Source organism: Tursiops truncatus, chromosome 1 (assembly GCF_011762595.2).
Source record: "Tursiops truncatus isolate mTurTru1 chromosome 1, mTurTru1.mat.Y, whole genome shotgun sequence".
NCBI lineage: Eukaryota > Metazoa > Chordata > Mammalia > Artiodactyla > Delphinidae > Tursiops > Tursiops truncatus.
Genome location: NC_047034.1, coordinates 169,413,304 through 169,422,752, shown reverse-complemented (window position 1 = coordinate 169,422,752; position 9,449 = coordinate 169,413,304). Strand labels below are relative to the sequence as shown.

Sequence of the window (9,449 nt, the reverse complement as noted above, 5' to 3'; positions counted from 1 at the left end):
CAAAAAAATAGAATTAAAATCATGCATTTTAAAAGATTTGTTGGTGGGTACAGAGGGAACATATCTCAACATAGTAAAAGATATTTATGACAAACCTAAAACCAATTTAAAACTCAATGGTGAAAACCTGAAAGCTTTCTTGCTCAAATCCAGAACAAGACAAGGATGCCCACTCTCACCACTTCTATTCAACATAGTATTAGAAGTCTTAGCCACACCAATTAGACAAGAAAATGAAATAAAATGTATCCAAATTGAAAAGGAAGAGGTAAAATTGTCATTGTATGCAGATGACATGATGCTATATATAGAAAAACCCTGGGACTTCTCTGGTGGTGCAGTGGTTAAGAATCCACCTGCCAATGCAAGGGACATTGGTTCGATCCCTGTTCTGGGAAGATCCCACATGCTATGGAGCAACTAAGCCCATGCACAACAGCTACTGAGCCTGCGCTCTGGAGCCCACGAACCACAACAACTGAGCCTGCGAGCCACAACTACTGAAGCTCATGCACCTAGAGCCCATGCTCCGCAACAAGAGAAGCCACTGCAATGAGAAGCAACAAAGAGTAGCCCCCGCTCGCTGCAACTAGAGAAAACCTGCGTGCAGCAACAAAGACCCAATGCAACCAAAATAAAAATAAAGAAAAAGTAAATTAAAAAGAAAAACCCTAAAGACTCCACACAAAAACTACTAGAATTGATAAACAAATTCATCAAGGTAGCAGGATACAAGATTAACATATAGAAATATTGGTTGCATTTCTTAACACTAACAATGAAATATCGGAAAAGGAATGTAAAAAAAAAAATACCTTTTAAAATTGCGCACACAAAACAATAAAATACTTAGGAATAAACCTGACCAAGGAGGTGAAAGACTGATATGCTGAGAACTATAAAACATTAATAAAGGAAATTGAAGATGATTCAAAGAAACGGAATGATATCCCATGCTCTTGGATTGGAAGAAGTAATACTGTTAAAATGGAAAAAAAAAATGGTACTGATGAACCTAGTTACAGGGCAGGAATAAGGAGCGAGACATAGAGAATGGACTTGAGGACACGGGGTGGGAGGGCGAAGCTGGGGTGAAGTGAGAGTAGCATCTACATACGTACACTACTGAATGGAAAATAGTTAGCTAGTGGGAAGCAGCAGCATAGCACAGGGAGATCAGCTCAGTGCTTTGCATTGACCTAGAGGGTTGGGATAGGGAGGGTGGGAGGGAGGCTCAAGAGGGAGGGGATATGGGGACATGTGTAGGCATATGGCTGATTCGCTTTGGTGTACAGCAGAAACTAACAAAGTACTGTGAAGCAATTATACTCCAGTAAAGATCTATTTAAGCATGCCCCCTCAATGTCCTTGCCATCTTTTGTGCTGCAGTCTCTGGACCCCAGCCTCTGCTTCCTCTCGCCATGGATCCCAACTGCTCCTGTGCCACAGGTGGATCCTGCACGTGTGCCAGCTCCTGCAAATGCAAAGAGTGCAAATGCACCTCTTGCAAAAAGAGCTGCTGCTCCTGCTGCCCTGTGAGCTATGCCAAGTGTGCCCAGGGCTGTGTCTGCAAAGGGGCCTCAGACGAAGGCAGCTGCTGCGCCTGAAGGAGGGAAGAGCCTGCTCCCAGGTGTAAATAGAGCAACGTGCACAAACCTGCATTTTTTTTTATACAACCTGACACGTTTGCTACATTCCTCTTTTTTTTTTTTTTGTCCTATAAAATACAAGAATGATAATAAAAGTGGTTGGCTTAAAAAAATCTATTTTAAAAAATATTTATATATTGTTAAAACGGCCATACTACCCAAAGCAATCTACAGATTTAATGCAATATCTCCCAAATTACCCATGACATTTTTCACAGAACTAGAACAAATAATCCTAAAATTTATATGGAACCATAAAAGACTCAGAATTGCCAAAGCAATCCTGAGGAAAAAGAACAAAGCAGGAGGCATAACCCTCCCAGACTTCAGACAATTCTACAAAGCTCCAGAAATCAAAACAGCATGGTATTGGCACAAAAACAGACATATGGATCAATGGAATAGAATAGAGAGCCCAGAAATAAACCAACACACCTATGGTCAATTAATCCTCAACAAAGGAGGCAAGAATATACAATGGGAAAAAGACAGTCTCTTCAGCAAATGGTGTTGGGAAAGTTGGACAGCCACATGTAAATCAGTGAAGTTAGAACAAACCCTCACACCATACACAAAAATAAACTCAAAATGGCCTAAAGACTTAAACATAAGACATGACACCATGAAACTCCTAGAAGAGATCATAGGCAAAACATTCTCTGACATAAATCGTACCAATGTTTCCGTAGGTCAGTCTACACTAGAAATAAAAACAAAAATAAACAAATGGGGCCTAATCAAACTTTCCAGCTTTTGCACAGCAAAGGTAACCATAAACAAAACAAAAAAACAACCTATGGAATGGGAGAAAATATTTGCAAACAATGGCACTGACAAGGGCTTAATTTCCAAAATATGCAAACAGCACATACAACTCAACAACAAAAAAACAAACAACCCAATCAAAAAATGGGCAGAAGGCCTAATAGACATTTCTCCAAAGAAGACATACATATGGCCAATGGACACATGAAAAGATGCTCAACATTGTTAATTATTAGAGAAATGCAAATCAAAACTATAATGAGGTACCACCTCACACCAGTCAGAATGGCCAACATTAAAAAGTCTACAAATAACAAATTCTGGAGAGGGTGTGGAGAAAGGGAACCCTCCTACACTGTTGGTGGGAATGTAAGTTGGTGCAGCCACTATGGAAAATAGTATGGAGGGTCCTCAAAAAACTAAAAATAGAGCTACCATATGATGCAGCAATCCCACTCCTGGGCATATAACCAGACAAAACTATAATTCAAAAAGATACATGCACACCTATGTTCATAGCAGCACTATTCACAATAGCCAAGACATAGAAACAACCTAATTGTCCATCAACAGATGAATGGATAAAGAAGATGTGGTACATATATACAATGTGGAATTGGAATACTACTCAGCAATAAAAAAGAGTGAAGTAATACCATTTGCAGCAACATAGATGGACCTAGAGATTATCATACTAAGTGAAGTAAGTCAGAAAGAGAAGGACAAATACCATATGATATCACTTATATGTGGAATCTAAAATATGACACAAATGAACTTATCTACAAAACAGAAACAGACTCACAGACATAGAGAACAGACTTGTGGTTGCCAAAGGGGAGGGGGGTGTGGGAGGGAGGGATGGAGTGGGAGGCTGGGGTTAGCAGATGTAAACTGTTATATACAGAATAGATAAACAAAGTCCTACTGTATAGCACAGGGAACTATATTCAATATCCTGTGATAAACCGTAATGGAAGAGAATATAAAAGAAGAATGTATATATATGTATAACTGAATCACTTTGCTATACAACAGAAATTAACACAACATTTCAAATCAATTATACTTCAATTAAAAAAAAGATTTGTTTAACACAAAGAAGGCAATATATAAGGAACAGGCACAACAAGAGGTGAAACAAGTAGAAAACAAAGAGCAAAATTGCAGACCAACTCTAACCACCTCGGTAATACATTAAATATGAATGAACTAAACCTCCCTTCAAAAGGCAGAGGTGTCCTAGACTGGATTAAAAAGCAAGATCCAACTATATGCTGTGTACAAGAAAGTGAAAGGATAGGAAAGGATATACCATGCAAACAAAACCATGAGAGGGCTGGACTGGTCATATTAATAACAAACAAAATAGGCTTTAAGATAAAGATTATTACTGTAGGCAAAGAAGAACACTTCATAATGACTACAAGGTCAATATGGCATAAGGATATAACAATTATAAATGTATATGTCTATGATAAAAATGGCCTAAAATACATGAAGATTTTAATACTCCTCTCAGTAACTGGTAGAAAAAGTAGTCAGAAAATCAGGAAGGATACAGAACATTTGAATAACACTATCAAGAGAATTTACCTAATTGACCTTTATAAGACTCCACCTAACAAAAGCAGAATATACATTCTTTTAAAGTATACATGGAGCCTTCACCAGAATATACCAAGTATTGGGCCAAAAATAAGTCTCAGCATGTTTAAAAGGATTGAAATCGTACAGCGTATACTCCTTAAACACAAAAGAATTAAAGTAGAAAGAAATGTGGGAACCCTCCCCCATCAAATACTTAGAAGTTAAACAACATGCTTCTAAATAACTCAAAAACAGACATCACAAAGGAAATTAGAAAAATGTCTGGACCTGAAGGAAAAATTTCAAAACGTATCAAAATGTGCAGGGTTTAATTAAAGCAGTGCTTAGAGGGGAACTTATATCTTTAAATGCTTATATTAGGGAAAAAAAAGGTATAAAAATTAATTATCTAAGTTTCCACCCTAAGAAGCTAGAAAAGGAGAAGAAATTAAACCCAAATTAAGTACAAGGAAGGAAGTAATAAAGGGAAGAGCAGAAATTAATAAAATAGGAACAATTAAGAAAATCAATGAAACTAAAATTTCCGGTATAAACTGGAGGATCTAAAAAAGATGCACAGCAGGATGACTATAGTGATACTGTACTGCATGTTTCAAATTTGTTAATAGGTTAAATTTTAAATGCTCTCATCACAAGAAAAAAAATTGTAACTATGTACGGTGATGGATATTAACTAGACTTGTGATGATCAATTTGCAGTATATATAATATTGAATCATTACATTGTATACCTGAAACTGATATAATGTTATATCTCAATTATACCTCAAAATTCAAAAAGACTCAAGTCAAATTTTACGAGACGAAAACTATAATGTCATATACAAAGGGACACAGGAAACTTTTGGGGTGGTGGGTTTGTTCTCATCTTGATGTGGTAAAGGTTTCATTAGTGTATATATATGTCAAAATGTATAAAATTATACCCCCTAAAATATGTAGTTTATTGTATGTTAATTATGGCTCAGTAAATCTGTTACGGAATCAATATAAACAAGAGAAGAAAAAGGACAGCAAGAGAATATTATGAACTTTATGCCAAGAAATTTGAAAACGTAAAGGAAATGGACAAATTTCTCAAAAGATAAAAATTGCCAAAACTGACTCAAGGAGAAAGAGAAGATCTTAATATACCTTTATGAAGTTAAAAATTTGAGTTGGTAATTAAAAACCTTCCCACAAAGAAAAGGCCAGGCCCAGATGACTTTCACTGGTGAATCCTAATCAAATACGTAAGGGAGAAATACTACCAATTCTGCAGAAACTCAGAAAATACAAGAAGCATTTCCCAATTCATTTCATGAGGCTAGTATTATCCTGACAGCAAAGCCAGACAAAGAAATCACAAGAAAAAAAAATCCTATAGATACATACTTCTCATGAACATGGATACAAAAATATTTTTAAAGTATTAACAAATCAAACCCAGCAATATATACAGAGGATAATACATCATGGTTGTTTGAGGTTCATCTCAGAATGCAAGTTTAGCATAACATCCAAGCATCAGTAAATATATTACACCATATTATCAAAGGAGAAAAATCATATAATCACCTCAGTAGATGCAGGAAAAGCATTTGTCAGCATTTATTCACAATAAAAACTCTCAGCAAACTAGAATAGAAGGGAACTTCCTCGATGTAATAAAGAGCATCTGTGAAAAACCCACAGCTAGCATCACGTTTGATGGTGAAAGACAATGCCCGCTACCTCAAACCAGGAACAAAACGAGGACGTCTGCTCTCACCACTTCTATTCAACATTGTACCACTATGCGCCCATTAGAATGGGTAAGATTAAAAACAAACCAAAACACCTGACTATACCAGGTTATATTGTACACTTGCAACTAATAATATAGTGTTAGGTGTCAATTTTAAAAGACCCAAATCAAATTTTGAGATGAAAACTGTAATGGAACGTACAGAGGAACACAGGAAACTGGGGATGATGGTGAGGATATAGGGAAACTGGTACCTTGTGCATTGCTGGTGGGAATGCATAATGGTACAGCCACTTAGACACACTCCTTGACGGGCTTCCTAGAAAGCATTTTATCTCATGATCTAGTAATTCTAGCCCTAAATATCTACCTAAGCAAATTGAAAACAGACGTCCACACAAATATTTGTATGCCAGTGATCACAGCAGTATTATTCATTAAATCCAAAGAAATGGATCCAACCTAAACGTCCTCCAACAGGAGAATGTATACATCCATATTATGGAATACCATTCACTAATTAAAAGGAAAAAAACACACTGATATGTGCTACAATGTGGATGAACCTCAAAAACGTTATAGTAAGCAAAGAAAGCCAGACAGCAGACCACACACTATCTGATTTCCTTGATATGAAATGCTATGAAAAGCAAAATTACAGTGACCGAAATCACATCACTGGTTACCTGGGGCTGGAGATGGACTGCAAAGAGATACGAGGGAATGTTGGCAGTGCCAGAAGTATGTTAAACCTTGACTGTGGGCGTGGATGCACAAGTGTATATATTTACCGAAATTCATTGAACTGTATGCTTAAAATGGGTGACATGTATGGAATGAAAATTATACCTCAGTAAAGCTGTGGAAAAAAAAACCAGGAGACCAGAAATTTGTTGTGGAGTTAGTTAAGCACTGTGGGAACCAGGAGCGATGCTCTGACCCATAATTCACATTTGGGTTAACATCTGTGTGCTACAGACTGCCAGCCTCCTGGGCAAGATTGACTGGGAAGATGAGCTGCCATGGAGACGGCACCCAGTCCAGTGGGGCAGAAAGGCATGTGACCCAGTCATTGCAAAGCAATGTGACGAGGCTTCACGAGAGTTCCAAGTTCTTCAGGCACACGGAGAAGGGAGCCATCAACCTTTTCCGGGAGAGGCCAGCCCTCCCGGGAAGCAAGGTGCCTCCTCAGAGCTGAGACAGTGGAGACATCAGACTGGCACTCTTCCTCCTCTTCCTGCCCATCCAAGTGCCAGGTGGCTGTCATTTCTTTTTTAATTAAAGTGTATTAAAATTTAATCTTGCCTAGAGAGTTCCTTGATCTCGGTGGGGGAGGGGGCAAAGGTAGATAGCAAGGAGAGCGTTGCAGGTGGAGAAAACCACCTATGAAAAGGCCCTGTGGCAGGACCTGGTGTGTTCAAGGAACTGAACAGGAGCCCTGTGTGAGCAATGCCGCAAAAGAGCCACAGAGGTCCGAGGTACAAACCGCCGCGTGCGCTAGGGCAGGGCAACATCTTATGATGTTATTCAGCTCCATTATTGTGTCTAATTGTCTCCGTGCGCTTTGTCCTGGCTCCACAGGTAACAACCCCCTGAGGGCAGAGCCTATGCTTCACCTAGTTTCCTTATAAGCCTGCAAAGGAGGGAAGGAATGTTGATTGCAAACCTACTCTGTAATTTGTGGGTGTTACAGTCTTTGGTTCTTATATGGTGAGTAATTTTTAAGGATAAGGCAACTGAGGTCCAGAGAGGGGGAGTGACTTGCCCAGGGTCACACAGAGAGGCAGAGCTGGGATTCCAACCGTGGTCTGCCTGGCCTGAGCCTAGTACCACATCTAGCTAAGAGGTGTTCAGAAATCCCGGTGCGGTGAGGCTGGGCCCGGCCTGCTCGTTTGGCTTATTCCCTAAATCCCAGAACCAGGAAAGGGAGCAGCAGGTGGGCAGTGTGCGGTGAGAGCCCCCAGCTAGCTTGGCCCCCTGCCTCAGTTCCCCTGGTGCTAAGGATGGGCACAGTCATCTCGAGTGTGACTAAGGCTAGAAAGATGTGCTGAAAGTTAGATCAGAAGCTAAGAGGAAGGAAGGGGTGTCCCTGGGCACTTCCCACCCCTGCCCCACAGTCATTTCCCAATCCTTCTACTGGTTTGACGGAGTTGATGGGAGAGTGGGAAGGAGGGAGGTGTGGACCTTCTGGACACGGCTGCAGGAAGCTGGCCGGGTGGGGAGTGGGGAGTGATTGCGACAGCCTCCTGGCCTCCCTGCCTCCGGCCCCGCCCCATACCACCTGGCCCACGTGAGGCTGCCCACATCTGTCCTCACTCCACAGACCGCTGCGGGGCTCCCCATCACTCCAGGACAAAGCCCAACTCCTCGCCCGGCATCCGCTGCCTGCTCCCCAAGGGCGTCTCCCCACCACCCCATCACAACTTTCTGCTGCCCCCAAAAGCCTTTCCAAGACCCATTTCATCTGCCCTTTGGCCAGGCAGGTCTCCTGCCACCTCAAGATTCCACTTCTGTTTTCCACATGTTGACTTTTGACTCTTGAAATCCTCAAACAAGACCCTTCTTGGTCCCCAAACCACCCCTGGTCACCTTGATCCGGGGGACTCTGGCCAAGGTGGCCTGGTGTTTTGAATCACCTTTCTGAGGGCCTGTCCTGGGTCCTGGGTGATCGTAGGCGACCCCAAGTGAAGTCCTCCTTGGAGCACCTTCACCATCCCAGGCAAAGCCAGTGCTCCCAGCCCCCAGCCCGTGATCCCTTGCCCGGGAAGACCCGCAGGTACACTGTGGCATCAGGCCAAAGGGTCATGGTGACTCGATCCTGGGTCTGTCTTCCCCCTGGATTGTGAACCTCTGGGACATAGAAGGTGCTCAAGAAAAGTTGGGAGATGAAAGGGAGCAGGCGAGGGAAGGAAGGAGGGAGAGAAGGAGTGAAGCAGGAGGGAGGGATGAGTCTAGGGTGGTGCCCAGCCCATAGGTGTGTTATCGAATAGAAAGAAATTATTCTAGATGCATTTTTTTGTTAAGTGGAAATTTATTACCTCCCAAAAAGGAAAACTTGCTGCTTTTACTTTTATAGCAGTAATACATGCTCATGTTAATTTTTTTTTTTTTTCCTAGACCAAAGGCTGGTGAATTTTTTCTGTAAAGGGCCCTAAATAGTTTAGGTTTTGTGGCTCACATATGCTCTCTACAGCATAGTCTTCTGATTTTTGTTTGTTTGTTCCTAATTCTCTGTAAAAATGTAGATGTCATTCTCAGCTCATGGGCTGCGCAAAAAACCCAATTCTAGGTAACTCACAAACATACAGATAAGAAAATGGAAATCACCTTAAACTCTCTTTTCAGAATAACCACTGCCAACATTTTAGTGTGCTTGTGTCTAGACTCCTTCTGGGCATGTGTATTAGGTATATTTTGCCAAAATAGGATTATGTTCTTACATTACTGTTTAATAACCGGCTTTTTCATTTAACAAAATAATGTGGATCTGGCCCCACACTGCTGAATACAGGTGGAGGATGTCACTTTCGTGGCCGCGTTGCATTGCACTGTATGGGCCTAATGATCTCTTTGGTATATTTATTGAGGGCAGATGAGTTGCTGCCTCCAAACCCTCATGCAGTTTATTAAAAGAGATGAAAAGGCTAATGAAGGGATAAATCTTAGTGCATGGCTACCAGGCACCCCTCCTAGAGCAG

The 9,449-nt window shown here is 41.0% G+C and overlaps 1 pseudogene; it reads left to right on the top strand.

The window, feature by feature from the left end:
- The first annotated feature begins 1,421 nt into the window (after window positions 1-1,421).
- On the top strand, window positions 1,422-1,607 carry LOC101336531 (metallothionein-1E pseudogene; annotated as a pseudogene).
- Window positions 1,608-9,449: the final 7,842 nt, after the last annotated feature.